The sequence below is a fragment of the Carcharhinus amblyrhynchos genome, chromosome 22 (genome assembly GCF_965287045.1).
Source record: "Carcharhinus amblyrhynchos chromosome 22, sCarAmb.v2.hapA, whole genome shotgun sequence".
NCBI lineage: Eukaryota > Metazoa > Chordata > Chondrichthyes > Carcharhiniformes > Carcharhinidae > Carcharhinus > Carcharhinus amblyrhynchos.
In genome coordinates, this window is record NC_137345.1 from 7,628,904 (window position 1) to 7,647,452 (window position 18,549).

General features: G+C 46.9%; 1 protein-coding gene across 2 annotated transcripts in view; it reads left to right on the top strand.

Moving 5' to 3' along the window:
• The first annotated feature begins 932 nt into the window (after nucleotides 1–932).
• Nucleotides 933–18,549, top strand: part of LOC145356962 (leucine-rich repeat neuronal protein 1-like) — a 214,221-nt gene continuing 196,604 nt past the window's right edge. For both annotated transcript variants that reach the window (XM_080209979.1, XM_080209981.1), the window contains exon 1: nucleotides 933–1,228. The gene's annotated coding sequence lies outside the window, so the exon portion shown is untranslated. The remainder of the gene's footprint in view (nucleotides 1,229–18,549) is intronic.

Sequence of the window (18,549 nt, forward strand, 5' to 3'; positions counted from 1 at the left end):
CTCTTTAACCCTCGTCTCTCTGCCCTCTATCTCCAACCCCTGTAATGTCATCTCTCACTGCGTTTCTCTCCCCACCTCCTCCCTTCTTCCCCTCTTCTTTTTCCCTCCCTCTACCACCCTTCTCTGTAATTCCTCTTCCATCTCTCACCTTCCCACGCTCTGTGCCACCCTCACCTCTCCATTCGTACACCTTACACCCTCTGCCCTTCCTCCCTCTGTCTAGCCCTCTCTCCCTCCCTCCCTCTTTCCCTCTGTCTAACCCTCCTTCCCTCTCTCTGTCTAGCCCTCCCTCTTTCCCTCTGTCTAACTCTCCCTCCTTCTGTCCAGACCTTCCTTCCTCTGTCTAGCTCTCCCTCCATCTAGCCATCCCTTCCTCCCATTGTCTAGACCTCCCTCCCTCTCTCCGTCTAGACCTCCCTCTCTCTGTCCAGCCCTTCCTCCCTCCCTCTATCCAACCCTTCCTCTCTCCCTCTGTCTAGATCTCCCTCCCCCTATCTAGACCTCCCTCCTTCTCTCTGTTTAGCCTTGCCTCCCTCTCTCTCTCCCCCCTTAACTCCTTCTCGCCCCCTTTCCTGCCCCATTCTCTCCCCCTCACGCTGTCTCACCTCCGTCTTCCTCTCACCACCTTCTCTCCCTCCCTCTGACCTCCTATCCCCCCTTCCTCTCACCCCAGCTCTCACACATGCCCACCTTCCTTCTCTGGGCCCCCCTCGCCCGCTCTCTATTTCTTCCCACTCTGTCCCCTCCCTCCTCGATTCCAATCCTCACAGGACACACACAGACACAGCCAATCAGTGAGGGGGTGGCAGTGTGACAGGCTTTGCTCTCAGATGCCTATAGGCTCTGGGAATGAGAGGCTGGGAAGTCAGATTGCAGTTACTGATGACTACACTGTGGGCATGTGTGTCATGAAGAATCCAGCTGCACTCAGCTAGCTGCTCAGTGAGGGAAGAGGGGAAGGTGAAAAGAGAGAGAGAGAGAGGGGGGGAAAGGAGAGAGAGAACACAGGAACAGAGAGGAAGGAAGAATTCTGCAACCTGTGGGGTCTAATGTGAAGGATGGCCCGAATAAATCGTGTGGGAGAAAACTGCAGACTGATCTGAAGGTAACAGCATCTGGACTGCAACACTGTCTGAGAGAGGGAGAGAGAGAGATGGATATGGGCAGAGCGACACTCTGGCTCTAAGCAACAGCCTGTGCAAAGCAGAAACATTTCATCAGAGCTACGGTGAGTATCTGAACTCCTGCCAGGAGAAACAGAGAGGGGAAAAAAAACCTAACTGGGGTTTTTTGGACTGCTTGGAAGTGGTTGAGCATGAAGGTGCACTGGGGAGGGGAGAAATTGGATGGGGAATAACCTTAGAAGGAAATAAGTCTGTTTGATTGAGATTGGGAACAAGTGTGTGTGTGATTCAGTGATTTGTGTACAATTATCTTGGTGGCACTTGACATAATGGAGTGAATAACCCAGCAACGTTCTGTCTGCTTGCACACTTGATTCATTCACCAGCTGATTGGTATCAGATACTGTGATCAGCTCTAATGCAGTAACCCCCCACACACACACATACATAACACTCAATGCACAATCCACCCCCCACCCCCACTCTTACTGAACGACAGACACTGCAGGAATTGCGAGGTCACAAAGGAAAGCGTCTCTCTCCCTCCCTCTTCTCCCTCTCCCTGAGATTTGGGATGCGAAGGGGCTTCCCTAAATGTGGTGTGACTGTAGCAGGGGAGCGAGAGAGCGACACTGTGAATCAGACAGCATGGGGTTCTGACTGTCGGATTGAACAGGCAGCGAGGGTTCCTGGGCAGCCCTCTCTGCATTGTCTGTCTCTCTCTGAACGGGGAAATATCAAAGCTTGCCAAAGGTGCGAGTACAAAATAAGAAGGTTCGCGGCTCCAAAGGAGCTTTTAGATTTTGGGACAGAGGGAGGGGGAAATCCGACAGTGTTAGCTTGCATTTTTCACACGGAAGGTCGGCCTTAATCATGTTTATGTTAACCTTGATGTCAGTGCCCGTGGAGCGAGTGGGTTCATGTCTGTGTGTTATTGTGTGTGACTGTGTGTGTCCAGAGCTTGGCAGCGGTGTCAGTGTATGTGTCAGTGTTTGTGTGTGACACTGTGTGTGTGTGTGTGTGTGAGAGACACTGCATGTGTGAGACTGTATGTGAGACTGTGTGTATGAGACAGTGTGAGTGTGTGTGTGTGAGACTCTGTGTTTGTGTGACTCTGTGTGTGTGTGTGCGTATGCTTGTGACAATATGTGTGTGTGTGTGTGCCCAGAGCTTGGCAGCAGTGTCGGTGTGTCTGACAGTGTGTTTGTGTGTGTATGTGTGCCCAGAGCTTGGCAGCAGTAGGTGTGTGGGTGTGTGTCTGTAGGACAGTGTGTCCGCGTTCAGTGATGAATTGTTGTGTGATTAAATATGGGCATTTGAATTGTGTGTGGGTGGATGCGTGTTTGCTGGAGATTGTGTGCGGATGGTTTCTTGTGTGTGGGTGTGTGCTTGCGTGAAGATGTTTGTGTCTCCCCTCGGTTCTGTGCTGAGGTCTGCAGCTGGGTTTGTGAGATTATTTGCTTGTGATTAATGTGATTTGTTGTACGTTTGTACAGGGGAAAGGGATACACATTATTCTGTGCATAAGGATATCTGCGAGCGATTGACCACATCCTAGTGTATCAGTTAGTGAATGAGTGTCAGCTAGTGTGTGTGTGTGTGTCAGTTAGTCTGTGACAGTTACTGTGTGTGTGTGTCAGTTTGTGTGCGTGTGTGTCAGTGTGTTTGTGTGTGTGTATGTCAGTTTAGTGTATGTGTGTGTGTCTGTGTGTGTGTGTGTCAGTTAGTGTGTGTGTATGTGTGTCAATTTGTGTGTGTGTGCCAGTGTATTTGTGTGTGTCTTTGTGTGTGTGTGTGTGTGTCAGTTAGTGTGACTATGTCAGTTTGTCTGTCTGTGTGTGTGAGTGGTGTGTCAGTTAGAGTACGAGTGTGAGTGAGGGTGTTCAGGAAGTTGTGAATCTCAGGTGCTTGTATCGATGATAGTGAGATCTGGAATGCATTGCCTGAAAGAGACGGAGCAGCACATTCAACAGAAACTTCCAAAACGATTGAATTGATTCTGAAAAAGATGCAGAGTTTGGGGTAGGGGCTGGAAATTGGAACTCATTGAAAGAGGCTGTACCAGTGTGGGGGGCCTAATGGCCTCATTTGTGTTTGTGTCATTCTAAAGGTGATGTTCCTCTGTGCATAATTGTGTTAGCCATACATGTGTATGTATATCCTGATGTATGTCCGTGTATACATTCTGTGATGGTCAGGTGTGCAGGCGGCTCTCTCCGAGTACAGACACAGAAAATGCTGGAAAATCTCAGCAGGTCTGACAGCATCTGTGGAGAGAGAATAGAGCCAACCTTTCAAGCCTTGGTCACTCAGACTCTAAACATTGGCTCTATTCTCTCCACAGATGCTATCAGACCTGCTGAGATTTTCTAGCATTTTCTGTTTTTGTTTCATATTCAGTGAGTTGCTTTTGTCTCTAAGTATATGTGTGCATTTGCATAACTAATTGTGTATATATGTGTGTGTTTGTGTGTGTATATACATGTGTGTTTGTGTGTGTGTTCGTGCGTGTGTACATGTATGTGTGTGAATGTGTGTACATGTGTGTGTACGTGTGAATGTGTGTATGTGTGTGTGTATACACGTGTATGTTTATACGTGTGTGTATACACGTGTATGTTTATACGTGTATGTGTGTGTGTATGTGTATATGTGTGTGTATATGTGTGTGCGTGCATGCATGTGTGTGCATGTGTGTGTGTGCATGTGTGTGCATGCGTGTGTGTGTGTATATGCGTGTGTGTGTGAAGTACCCCAATGTTTGCTTGATGTTTCTTGCTGTAAATATGTATGGGTTAAGTGTGGGGAGATGTATGTAATGGGCATGCTCCCATATGTTAATGTATGGATGTCTTTGCATACATGTGGCTGTGTGTTGCTTCTTTGGATGTGCCAGTGTGTGTCTGTGTGTGTGGACGTATCCATGTATTTGCATTTGCTGAATGATCTGCATTAGTACGTTCATGTGTACGTGTTAAGGGGGGGGGGGGGCGGTGTTGGGATGTTATTCTATCGATCTGAAATTGAAAGAAAACTCTCTCTATTAAACAATGGCAACACTGGGGATTTTTGCATCAGAAATGAAATTGAATGGGAATTAAGTTGGTTCTAAACATGATGGAATTTGGATGGTGATGGTAGGACAAGATTTGTATTTATATAACACTTTATATGACTTCAGAATGCGGCAGAGGGTTTTACAGATAATTAAATACTTTTTTTTGAAGACTGGTCGCTGGCACAATGTCAGATATCTGGCTGCCAATTTGTACACAGCCAGCTCCTGCTAAACAGTGGAATTATCAAACTCATCATCTGCCAGTTCAGTGCTGTTGAGACACTAACATTGGCCAGGAGACCAGTTGAGACACTGGATGGAGGGGGAGGGTGGAGGGGGGGAGGGTGGGGAGGTGAGGGTGGGGGTGGATGGGAATGGGAGGGTTGGGAGTGGGATGTGGATAGGAGGTGGCTGCTCTTCTTTCGAAAGATCTGTTACTCCCAAGCTGAGAGGGCAAAGGGTTCAAATCCCAATCCTGAGACTTAAGCTAATACCCCAGTGCAGTTCCATAGGAGCATTACATGGCACAGTGGTTAACACTGCCATCTCACAGTGCCAGGGATCTGGGTTCGAATCCCAACTTCCCAAGCGGAATTCTGCCCATGTCTGCGTGGGTTATGTCCCACAGTTCGAAAGACGTGCTGGTGAGGTGCATTGGCTGTGCTAAATTCTCCCTCAGTGTACCCAACAGGCACCGGGAATCTTCACAGCAACTTCATTGCCGTGTTAATGCAAACCTACTTGTGACACTTACGAATAAATTTAAACTTTACACTGCAAAAGGTGCTGTCTTCAGATGGAAGGCTGAAGCCCTATCCATACTTATAGGTAAAAATTAGAATGAGGGAATTATCAGTACCTGGGAGTGGTGGGAAACGTTCATGCCTCGGTGAGTAAATAAATGAAACAGGTTTGGCGTTGCTGTTTGTGGGATCTTGCTGTGCACAAATTGGCTGTTCTGTTTACCGGTGACCGCACTTCAGACAGCACTTAACCGGCTTTCAAGCTCATTGGGATGTCTTGAGGTGCGACATAAATCTAAATTATTCCACGTGGAGCCAGGCGGACTGCTTGGGGGAAAAGGAGGCGTGGAGAGGGGATGACCTGTGGGCAGTGTTAGTGATGATCAGTATATCGACATGCTTCCAGGTGGCTGGATCACGGTGGCGGGAAGGTAAATGTAACGGTTGCATTGACGGTTGACTCGCTGTGTACGGGTGGGGGTGAAGGGGCAAACCCCGAAAGCTTGCGAGTTTACTGTCAAATAAATCGGTTGGACTTAAACCTGGTGTTGTCAGACTTCTTACTGTGTTTACCCCAGTCCAACGCCGGCACCTCCACACCATTACGGGTAGGGGTCCAGATGTTTTGTCACTGCACAGTGGTGTGTGGGAGTGTATGTTTGCACACTCATTTAACCAAGATCTCCTCACACTCAGCAGCGTCCCCCCCACCCCCCCTCCCCGTCCTCTACCCCCACTGCATTTATTAGTGTCCTGTGCTGGTGACGATAACTTCTTGCTGGATCTGTTCTGTTTGTGACAATTGATCTTGGAGAAAACCTTCAAGTTCTGTCGTTATCTCATGCATGACAGCGACATTGAATTAGCTGCACAAAGATAAAATTAGTTGTTCCAACCTATATATAGGTCCCTAACGTCTAGGGAAGTATTTAAGCGAAAACTCTTTGAGTCATTGCCGCTACATCGCCAACTAAAAGACCTGTTTTTACCTCCAGCGTTCTCCCCGGTCTGCCTGAGGTGACGAGGGTTCCACAGGGCCTAGCTTCTCACTCCAGTGGCCATTCCCACGAGGCAGCGAACATGCGTGCACGCTCATCTCGGAGCCTGCAAAAACTCCTGTGTTCTTCCAGTCCTGACCTCGTGTCGGCAGCAGCTCAGCCTCTTGAGTCAAAGGTTGTTGGGTTCGGTTCCTGAACTCCAGCAAGCCTGAACAAAAAGATTAACAATGGCTGCCATTTCAGCACAGTTCCGAGGGAGTGCTGCACTGTCAGCGATGCTGAGTTATTAAACAAGCAAGCCTTCTCCTCGCTCAGATAGAGAGACAAGTTTCAATGGCATTATTAGAAGAGGAATAGGGGAGTTCTAGAGGTAGAGAGATTCTTCCCGCTCAGAAAGGACAGCAGGACTAGAGGGCACACCCTCAAGATAAGGGGAGGGCAGTTTAGAACGGAGTTGAGGAGGAACTTCTTCATTCAAAGGGTGGTGAATCTCTGGAATTCTCTGCCCGTTGAAGTGGTGGAGGCTACCTCGCTAAATATATTTAAGTCACGGGTAGATAGGTTTTTGGTAGGCAAGGGAATTAAGGGTTATGGGGAGAAAGCGGGAAAGTGGAACTGAGCCACTTCAGATCAGCCATGATCTTATTGAATGGTGGGGCAGGCTCGAAGGGCTAGATGGCCTACTCCTGCTCCTACTTCTTATGTTCTTCTCTTGGTCAACCTTCACTTCCCCACCAATATCACAGACGTTCTGATCATTATCTTACTATCTGCAATTGCTCTATGCAACCTACTTGCTACATTTCCTTCATTTTAGTATTAGATTTAACTTCCTTCATCCTCGGGATCTGGGCAGTGCTGATAAGGCCGGCATTTATTGTCCTTAATTAATCTCTCATGGGAAGGATGAAGTTAGTCACCGTTATGAACTACTGGAGTCCTTGGAGCTAACAGTGCTGGGAAGGAGGGAGGGCCAGGATTTTGACCCTGCTTTGAAGGAGAAAAGGTGATACATTTCCCAGTCGGGATGGGGATGTGCTTTGGGTGGAATCGTAAGAAAGAATCATAGAAACCCTACAGTACAGAAAGAGGACCTTCGGCCCATCGAGTCTGCATTGACCACAATCCCTACCCCCAATCTGTACATATTTTACCCACTAATCCTCTCTAACCTATGCATCTATGGTCAATTTAGCATGGTCAATCAACCTAACACGCAGGTCTTTGGACTGTGGGAGGAAACCGGAGCACCTGGAGGAAACCCACGCAGACATGAGGAGAATGTGCAAACTCCACACAGACAGTGACCCAAGCTGGGAATCGAACCCAGGTCCCTGGAGCTGTGAAGCAGCGGTGCTAACCACTGCGCTACCGAGCACACGGATGGGGGAAAATACAGGCAGTGGCGGTCTCCGCCATGCACAACCCCTGACCTTGTAGGAAGCGTTTGGGAGTTGTTGTCGGAGTATCCGGTGCTGCCTATAGATTGTGCCGATAGTGGAGGGGGCGGTTACTGACTGATTCAGAACAGCAGTATGGGAAATGAGAAGTGTCACTGGCCCAGTATAGGCCGCATGGCAGCACAGTGATTAGCATTGCTGCCTCACAGCGCCAAGGACCTGGATTCGATTCCAGGCTTGGGTCACTGTCTGTACAGAGTTTGCACATTCTCCCCATGTCTGCGTGGGTTTCCTCCACAGTCCAAAAGATGTGCTGGTTAGGTGCATTGCCATGCTAAGTTCTTCCTCAGTGAAGCAACTAGGGGATTTTCACAGTATCTTCATTGTAGTGTTAATAGGATTATAAGACATGGGAGCAAAATTAGGTCACTCGGTCCATCGAGCCTGCTCCACCATTCAATCATGGCTGATATTTTTCTCATCCCCGTTCTCCTGCCTTTTCCCCACCCGCTGACCCCCTCATTAATCAAGAACCTATCTGTCTCTGTCTTAAAGACACTCAATGATCAGTTCTCCACAGCCTTCTATGGCTAAAAATCCACAGATTCACCACTCTCTGGCTGAAGAAATTCCTCCTCATCTCTGTTTTAAAGGATTGTCCCTTTAGCCTGAGGTTGTGCCCTCTGGTTCTAGTTTTTCCTACCGGTGGAAACATCCTCTTCATGTCCACTCTATCCAGGCCTCGCAGTATCCTGTAAGTTTCAATAAGATCCCCCCCTCATCCTTCTAAACACCAATGAGCACAAACCCTGAGTTCTCAACCGTTCCTCATACAACAACTCTTCATTCCAGGGATCATTCTTGTGAACTTCCTCTGGATCCTTTCCAAAGCCACCACATCCTTCCTTAGATATGCCGCCCAAAAGTGTCCACTGTAACTTCAACGGGGTCCGACCAGAGCTTTATACAGCCTCAGAAGTAGACCCCTACTCTTGTATTCTAACCCTCTTGACGTGAATGCATTTGCCTTCCTGACTGCTGACTGAACCTGCACATTAACCTTAAGAGACTCTTGAAAAATGATTCACAAGTCTCTTTGTGTTTCCGGTTTCCTAAGTATTTTCCCATTTAGAAAATAGTCTATGCCTCCATTCCTCCTTCCAATGTGCATAACCTCACACTTTTCCACATTGTATTCTATCTGCCACTTCTTTGCCCACTCTCCTAACCTGAACAAGTCCTTCTGCAGACCTCCTGCTTCCTCAATACTATCTGTCCCTCTACATACCTTTAGCCATGATGTGGAGATGCTGGCATTGGACTGGGGTGGGCACAGTAAGAAGTCTCACAACAGCAAGTTTAAGTCTAACGGGTTTATTTGGAATCATGAGTGCTGCTCCTTCATCTCTCCTTCATCACTCACCTGATGAAGGAACGGTGCTCCAAAAGCTTATGATTCCAAATAGACCTGTTGGACTTTAACCTGGCGTTGTGGGACCTCTTACAGTGTTAACGTAAGTCTATTTGTGACACGAATAAATAAACTTTAAACTTTAGTTATGGTGCTAAGCCATGTTGATGGAGCATTGTACAAGGAAGCTTTTTGCTTTAATTTGAGTTGCTGTGTCCATTTTTGGGTACAAAATAAATGCTCTGTTCTCCAAAAAAACACCTCACCCTTTTCAACATTCCATGATCTCATTCTGTCCAGCTTTCTAGTGGGTTTATATGTGTCCATATGTTGTCCTTGCTCCAGGCCTATCTAATCTCCATCAACCCATGCTGAACAGGGCGATGTTAGTGCAGAATAATCCCATATTTGTGCCGCAGGGATGGTAATCGAGTTCACCACCCACCTCTCTCCGTGGAAATACGCCAGAGTTTGCTAAACCCCCAGTAGTTTTTTCAGAGATGTTGTTCTGTCATCTGTGTTGGTCCCACTCAGTGTGTGTGTGCGCGTGTGTAGCTGTGCGCTGACTCTGTTGTTTGCAATCCATGTTAACTGTGTTGGAGTTTTTCCTTTATAACGTTAGAATTTGAAGTTGTTTTCCCTTTCTTTCAAAAAGCTCACCCAGTGCCAATTGCTGTTGTAATGTGCTTGACTGTGTTCCAGTAATTATGATTGTAATCAACCTCACGGGCAACCTGATTTTTTTTTTGCAAACTGCAGAGGGTGTCAGTGGTGCCTCCAGCAGCAATGCGGGCATTCATTTCATTACTGTGATCTCAAACAAAAAAATATATATTTCGTAAATCCAACCCAAGGCTTGTTTGAAGCTTAAGTGGCGTTGCTGTAGTCCTTTTGAATTCCTCGACACTGATCTGTCTTGGTGCATCCAGACCACACAACACGCAGTCTAAAGCAAGTTCTTCTTCTGCCTAAGTAGCATGGCAGCACCGTGGCAAAGTGGCTAGGGATCTGGGTTCGATTCCCAACTTGAGAATTAGCACGTCTGCACATTCTCCCCAGGTCTGTGTGGGTTTCCTCCAGGTGCTCCTGTTTCCTCCCAGTATCCAAAAGATTGAGCCATGCTAAATTGTACCTCAGTGTACCCAAATAGGCAGCGGGGTGTGGCGACTGGCAGTTTTCCCACAGTAGCTTCATTGCAGTGTTAATGTAAGCCTACTTTGCTTTTCTTAAGTCATTCATGGGACATTGGCGTCACTGGCTGGCCAACATTTATTGCCCGTCTCTCGTTGCCCTTGTTCAGAAGGCAGCTGAGAGACATTCACACTGCTGTGGCCCTGCAGTCATATGTAGACCAGATCAGGTAAAGATGGCAGATTTCCATCCCAAAAAGGACATTACTGAACCAGATGGGTTTTTTCCAACAATGGTTTCATGATCACCAGTAGATTCTTAAGTTCCAGATATTTTTTATTGATTTAAATTCCACCAGCTGCCGTGGGTGGGATTCGAATCCGGGCCCCCAGAACATTAACTGAGTTTCTGGATTAATAGTCTAATGATAATAACACGAGGCCATCACCTCCCCCTACTTGTGACACTAATAAATAAACTTTAGGGCGGCACAGTAGCACAGTGGTTAGCACTGCTGCTTCACAGCTCCAGGGACCTGGGTTCGATTCCCGGCTTGGGTCACCGTCTGTGTGGAGTCTGCACACTCTCCTCGTGTCTGCGTGGGTTTCCTCCGGGTGCTCCGGTTTCCTCCCACAGTCTAAAGATGAGCGGGTTAGGTTGATTGGCCATGCTAAAATTGCCCCTTAGTATCCTGAGATGCATAGGTTAGAGGGATTAGTGGGTAAAATATGTAGGGATATAGGGGTAGGGCCTGGCTGGGATTGTGGTCGGTGCAGACTTGATGGGCCAAATGGCCTCTTTCTGCACTTTAGGGATTCTATCTGAGATGCAAATTGGGGCATTCATGCCATTTCACAGACCCTTTTCTGGGGCATTATAGTTGATCATCATTTGAGTTGCTGTGTCCAGTGAATTGTGGAGGCCCCTCCTACCCCACCCACTGAAACTACCCCCATGTGGGTGGTGATCTCTCTCAACCCCTTTGCCCTCCATGTGCCACTGGGCTCACACATTCAGGACACACGCAACCGAGGGAGTTTGCTCTCTTTCGAAAGGGAAAGAATTAGCGGGTGGGTGAAAGAAAGCTATTTCCAACCCACCTTTAGGGCCCATGACTCTATAGAATTCTGTGGGCATCATTGGTTTAGCTTAGATTTATTCATTTGACAGGATGTGGGCATCGCTGGCTGGGCCGGGCATTTATTGCCCTCCATTTCAGAGAGCATTTGACAGTCAACCACATTGCTGTGGCTCTGGAGAGTCACATGTAGGCCATGTTAGAATGTAACCAGTGATAAAATTGTATCGGATGTAATGTGACCAATGGGAACAAGATGTAAAGGTCAGCTGACCCAGTAAAACATGGAACCAATCGCAGAGTGATGTAATAGTCAGCTGACCAACTGATTCACTAAAAGTAGGGAACTATGTAGAATTGTGGGTAGATTGAAGTGGCCTAGGATAAGGCTCCATGTTCAAAGTAATGAAGTTTCTTTACTAAACCCTTTCTTTGGTTTGAAAGTTGGAGTAAGTTTTGTTGTTTTATTAGCTGCATTTTGAAGAGTTCCTTCTGAACAAACAGGCCAGGCTGGGTAAGGATGGCAGATTTCCTTCTCCAAAGGACATTAGTGAACTAGATGGGTTTTTGCAATAATTGGCAATGGTTTCATGGTCATACGTAGACTATTAATTTGAGTTTTTTACTGAATTCAAATTTTACCATCTGCTGTGGTGAGATTTGAACGTGGATCCCCAGAATGTTACCCTGGGTCTCTGGATTGAAGGCAGTGGTGAGCTCACGCCTTGAACTGCACTCCAGGTGGTGTAGGTACACCCATTGGGCTGTCAGGGAGGGAGCTGTCAGTTTTTGACTTGGTGACAGTGAAGGAATGGCTCTACACCGCCACAGGATGTTGTGTGACTTGGAAGGGGACCTGCAGATGGCAGGTGTGTTCCCAAGTGTCTGCTGCCCTTATCTTTCTGGGTAGTTGAGGTCCTGGGTGCAGAACATGCTATCAGTGGAACCTTGGTAAATTGCTGCGGTGAATCTTGCAAACGGTACACATGGCTGCTGCTGTGCGCAGGGAGTGAATGTTTATAGGAGGGGTAGCAATCAAGTGGGGCTGCTTTGTCCTGAATGGTGTCGAGCTTCTTATTGTTGGAGCTGCACCCATCCAGGCAAGTGAAGAGTATTCCATTACACTCCTGACTTGTGCCTTGTGGACGGTGGACAGGCTATGGGGGAGTCAGGAGGTGAATTAATCACTGCAGAATTCCCAGCCTCAGGTCTGCTCTTAGAATCATGGAATCCCCACAGAGCAGAAGGAGGCCATTTGGCCCATTGAGCCTGCACTGGCCACAATCCCTACCCAGCCCCTATTCTTGCAACCCCAAATATTTACCCTGCTAATCCCCTTGACACTAAGGGGCAAGGACAATCCACCTAGTCAGCTTTGGGGTATGGGAGGAAACCCGTGCAGACATGGGGAGAATGTGCAGACTCCACACAGACAGTGACCTGAGGCTGGGATTGAACTCTAACACTGAGAGGCAGCCGTGCTAACGACTATGCTACCCTTATGACTGCAGTATCTATGTGCTGATCCAGTTAACTCTATGGTCTATATGGTCACCCCTAGAGTATCGGTGCACTGTTCAAGAGAAGACAAATCCCTGACACTGTCTTATTTATTTATTAGTATCACAGGTAGGCTTATATTAACACTACAATGAAGTTACTGTGAAAATCCCCCAGTTGCCACAGTCTGGCACCTGTCTGGGTACACAGAGGGAGTATTTAGCATGGCCCATGCACCTAACCAGCACATCTTTCTGACTCAAAAACAGAAAATGCTGAAAAATCTCAGCAGGTATGACAGCAATTGTGGGAGAGAAGAGAGCTAATGCTCCAAGTCTGGATGACCCTTCGTCAGAGCACTGAAGGGTAATCCATACTCAAAATGTTGGCTCTATCGTCTCATCTTTCGGTCTTCAGCTGCACTCTGCGTCCAACAACGTGAAGTATGTTTAGTGTTACGGTGGCACAGTGGTTAGCACTGCTGCCTCTCAGCGCCAGGGACCCGGGTTCGATTCTGGCCTCGGGTCATTGTCTGTGTGGATTGTGCACATTCTTCTCATATCTGTGTAGGTTTCCTCTGGGCGCTCTGGTTTCCTCCCACACTCCAAAGATGAGCAGGTTAGGTGGATTGGCCACACTAAATTTGCCCCTTAGTATCGTGGGACTAGCAAGATAATTACGTGGGGTTATGGGGATAGGGCTTGGGTGAGATTGTGGTCAGTGCAGACTTGATGGGCTGAAAGGCCTCCTTTTGCACTGCGTAGGGGTTCTATGGCACCCCACCCTCCTCCTGCACCTTCACTCATTCCAGTTTGCAAGTTTCTTTCTCAGAAAAACTAGCCCCGCATCAAATACTTCTCCATGGACAAACTCACTCCCATACACATTAAATGCAACACAAAGCCCCTTCTCCTTCCAACGATGGTTCAGTTCTGTTGCCAGAGCAACTGGCAACGACACTTGAGTTACTCCTCTCGTTGGCTCAAAGTGGATTTAAAAGCCATGATGTGGAGATGCTGGCGTTGGAGTGGGGTAAGCACAGTATGAAGTCTCACAACACCAGGTTAAAGTCCAACAGGTTTATTTGGTCGCACATGTCTGACAGGGATTTAAAAGCACATGGAAGAGCAACTTTAAAAGGGGAGAAAAATAACAGCACCATCTTGTCAATGCAGCCAATAAAATGGAGTCTTCTTTGCCAGAGGTTCCAAAATCCCGAGTTGAATAATTAAAAAAAACGCATGCCTCATTGTGTTCCTGAGAGGTGTGAATTAATGCCTTGATTGAGAGGTGGTCATGTTAATCTGCCTGTCGATTGATCTCCTCTAAATGACTGCTTAATATTCCGCAGCAGCATATGAGAAATGTTTCACACCACAGAATCGTTAAATGAAGGTTTAGGAAGCGAAAAAAAAGAAAATTGGAAATGTGTACGAGACAGTGAGTTATTGAGTCTGTCCCTGTAAAATACAACACAAATCGAGAGCACACACTACCCACCTGAACTATCTGCTGCTTGCATTGGCACATGCGCTCTTGGCAATCTCTGCAATGCCCCATTGGTCCATCGCCCAGGAAATCCAGGATATTCAGATAAAAATAAAGACTGGAATTTCTTTTACGCCTTTCGCCACTTCCAAACATCCTGAGCTGCTTCGAAGTGTGGTCAGGTCTAGACAGGATAGATGCAGGACGGATGTTTTTTGATTTGATTTATTATCGTCACATGTACTAACATACAGTGAAAAGTATTGTTTCTTGCGCGCAATACAGGCAAAGCGTACCATTCATAGAAAATTATAACACAGGAACAGGCCCTTCGGCCTTCCGAGCCTGCACCGACCACGCTGCCCGACTGAACTAAAACCCCCTGCACTTCCGGGGACCATATCCCTCTATTCCCATCCTATTCATGTATTTGTCCAGACGCTCCTTAAAACTCACTATCGTATCCGCTTCCACGCCCTCCCCCGGCAGCGAGTTCCTGGCACCCACCACCCTCTGTGTAAAATAAACTTGCGTCATACATCTCCTTTAAGCTTACCCCTTGCACCTTAAACCTATGCCCCCTAGTACTTGACTCTGGGAAAAAGCTTGTGACTATCCAATCTGTCCATGACCCTCATAATCTTGGAGACTTCTTTCAGGTCACCCCACAATCTCCATCATTCCAGTGAGAACAAACCAAGTTTCTCCAACCCCTCCTCATAGCCAATGCCCTCCATACCAGGCATTTCATTTTCACAGAGAATATTTCCATATTCATAGAGAAAGAAATGAGAGTGCAGATTGTAGTGTTATGGTCATAACTAGGTTACAGAGAAAGATCAACTTAATGCAAGGTAAGTATATTCAAAAGTTGATGGCAGCAAGGAAGAAGCTGTTTTTGAATCAACTGGTACATGACCTCAGACTTTAATATCTCTTTCCCGATGAAGCAAGGTGGAAGGGAAAATGTCCAGGATGTATGAGTTCTTTAATTATGCTGGTTGCTTTGCCGAGGCAGTGGAAAGTGTGGACAGTGTCAATGGATGGGAGGCTGGTTTGCGTGATGGATTGGGCTACATTCACAACCTTTTGTAGTTCCTTGCAGTCTTGAGCAGAGCAAGAGTCATACCAAGCTGTGATACAACCAGGAAGAGTGCTTTCTATGTTGCATCTGTAAAAGTTGGTCCCAATGGTGGGGGGGGGTCCAGAACCAGAGGTCGGAGTCTGAGGATTCAGGGTCGACCATTTAGAAAGGAGGTAAGGAGACATTTCTTCACCCAAAGAGTGGCAAGCCTGTGGAATTCATTACCACAGGAAGTAGTTGATGCCAAAACATTGAATGTATTCAAAAGGCAACTGGATATAGCACTTGGAGCAAATGAGATCAAAGGTTACGGGGAGAAAGCAGGATTAGGCTATTGAGTTGGATGATCAGCCATGATCGTAATAAATGGCAGAGCAGGCTCGAAGGGCCAAATGGCCTCCTCTAGCTCCTATGTTCTATGTTCTATGTTTATGTGGCAGGTAACATTCATGTCACACAAATGTCAGGCAATGCCCATCACCAACGAGAGACATTCTAACCACTACTCCTTGACATTCAATGGTGTAACCATCACTGAATCCCCCACTGTCAACATCCTTAGAGTCACCATGGACCAGAAACTCAAGTGGACTCACCACAGAAACACAGTGGCTTCAAGAGCAGGTCAGAGGCTGGGAATACTGTGGCAACTAACTCACCTCCTGACTCCCCAAAGCCATCTACAGGTCAGGAGTGTGATGGGATATTCTCCACTTGCCTGGATGGGTGCAGCTCCAACAACACTTAAGAAGTTTGACACCATTCAGAACAAAGCAGCCCGCTTGATTGTCACCACATCTATAAACATTCAGTCCCTCCACCACTGACACCCAGTAGCAACAGTGTGTACTATCTACAAGATGCACTGCAGCAACTTACCAAGGCTCCTTTGAAAGCATCTTCTAAACCCATGATCTGTGCTACCCAGAAGGATAAGGGCAGCAGATTCCTGGGAACACCACCGCCTGCAAGTTCCCCTCCAAGCCACTTACCTTCCTGACTTGAAAATATATCGCTGTTCCTTTGCAATTGCTAGGTCAAAGTCCTGGAATTCCCTCCCTAATGGCATTGTGGGTCAACCCACAGCACATGGACAGCAAAGATTCAAGAAGGCAGCTCACCACTTCCTCCTCAAGGGCAACTAGGGATGAGAAATAAGTGCTGGCCTAGCCAGTGATGCCCACGTCCTGTGAATAAATAAGAGGAAAGCTCCATCAAAATGTGGGCATTGACGGCGAAGAGATTTAGGAAGGGAATTCCAGAGCTCAGAGACCCGGAAGTTTGAGACATGGCTGCCAATGGTGTAGGAATTAAATTTAGGATGGCAAAAGAGGCTAGACTTGAAGGTGCGTGGCGATTGTGGAGGCGTGTAGGGCTGAAGGAGACCACAAAGTTGGGGAAGGACGAAAGCTTGAAAGGATGTTTAAACAAGGTTGAGAATTTTAAAATTGATGCACTACCAGCGAGGGCCAATGAGCAGAGGGACAAATGGCTGAACAGAACTGGAGACTGGCCTGTTGCGCATTGGGACAGTCAGCCCTAGAGATAACAACACTAAAGAGAGCTGTTGTATTACATGGTGCTTTAGAGAAATAATAACTCAGAATGACCTGAGTTTAAAATATATAGATGCACGCTATATTGTATAAAGGATTACTAATGCATGGCGTTGAGTTAAAAAGATCAATTGCTCCTTCGAATGGTCACAAACCATGGGAATATTGGGTTGGGGTTGAACTCCATGTGATTTGTGATAAAGTGCAACGCATTGTCTATTCATTTTCAAAGAGCATTGGATGATTTTGATTTGTTTTACTGTCGCACAGCGGGCATGCTGAGCTTGACAGAGGCAGTATGATGCAGATGACAGAGTAATAAAGATGATAATGTGCAGAGGTTGTTGCTTTGTTGGATTGTTACAGCACCAATGTTCAACCTGGGAAGAGGGAAATAAAGGCTATCCACCTTTATCAGCAATGAAACGATTGGGTTAGAACATCCTGCAACAGGTCAAACCAGCCATCAGTTCAACTTGCCCTTGATTTGTCCGTGAGGTTTTCAACGCAATATTTCAGAAAATGTGAGATGGAAACAGTGGGGAGCTCTTGACGGGGTGTCTGGGACCTGGCCCCTGAACCAATTACATTGACGGGTTGTGAAACAAACAGTGCCGCGTCTGAACCAGATTAAGTAAATTAGAATAGCAAATTTAATGTGAAATTGGGTAAAATCATAGAATCCCGAAAGAGACCATTTGGCCCATTGAGTCTGCACTGATTGCAGTCCCTAACCCAATTAAGTATGGCCAATCAATCCAACCCGCACACCTTTAGACTGTGGGAAGAAACCGAAGCACCCAGAGGAAGCGCACACACAATGTGCAAACTCCACACAGGCACCTGAAGCTGGAATTGAACCGGGGCCCCTGGTGCTGTGAGGCAGCAGTGTTAACCACTGTGCCACCCTTACAGATAATGTGTTTTTTTTCTAATTCATGGGACATGGTCTTCGCTGGCCTGCCCACGTTTATTGTCCATCCCTATTGCCCGAGGGCAGTTGAGAATCAATTGCTGGGGCTCTGGAGTCACATGTAGGCCAGACCAGGTAAGGATGGCAGATTTCCTTCCCTAAACGGACATTAGTGAAGCAGATGGGTTTATCCAGCAATCGACAATAGTTTCATGGTCGTTGGTAGATTCTGAATTCCAAATTTTTTTTTATTATTGCATTCAAATTCCACCATCTGCTGTGGCAGGATTTGAACCCAGGTCCCCTGAACATTAGTCGAGTTTCTGGATTAATAGTCTTGAGATAACGCCATCGCCTCCCCTAAATAAAGAGAGGGAAATTAAGAGAGATTAAAAAAAGGAGACAAAAATAAATAATGCTTAAATCTCTCATCTGATGGCGCAGCTTCCTCTCGATACAACATTTGGAGTTTTGCCATGATGCCAGACATCACTGGAGTGAGACTTGAACCCACAATAATCTGACTCAGAGACAAGAGTGCCACCCACAAAAGTACAGCTGTGTTCTCCAAAGTGTCATTTTCTGACCTGGTTGTCAGAAGTAATTAGAAGTTTCCTCAGGTTTCCAGGATTGCAGTGATAAATTTGTATTGTGTGTGTCCTGAGAATGCCCCCCACACAGTATTGGGTCAGACTGCCTTCCCAGTTACTTTTGGATTTCACTAATGATCCTCAAATTGGTGGTTTACATGTGTCGGGGGGATGCAAAGCTGGATGGGATTGTGTCAACAGAGAATCCAGGTAAAGAAAGAGCCCAGAGATGAGAACCCCCCCCAACTTAAACCCCACAGCGCCATCTGGGATCATTGCCTAGACAAGCAAAATGAGCCATTCTTTCATCCCCTTGATGATGGTTCTTGGATCTGTCCTGCCAGCTGATCTGGAGAATCCGTCTCAGGCACCCTCTCCAGGACATTGAGGTGGTGTCTGTACATTTGTCCAAGTTTCTGTGCCCTATAGAAGAGTCAGGAGGATGACTGTCTTGTACACGAGGATCTTGGTATCA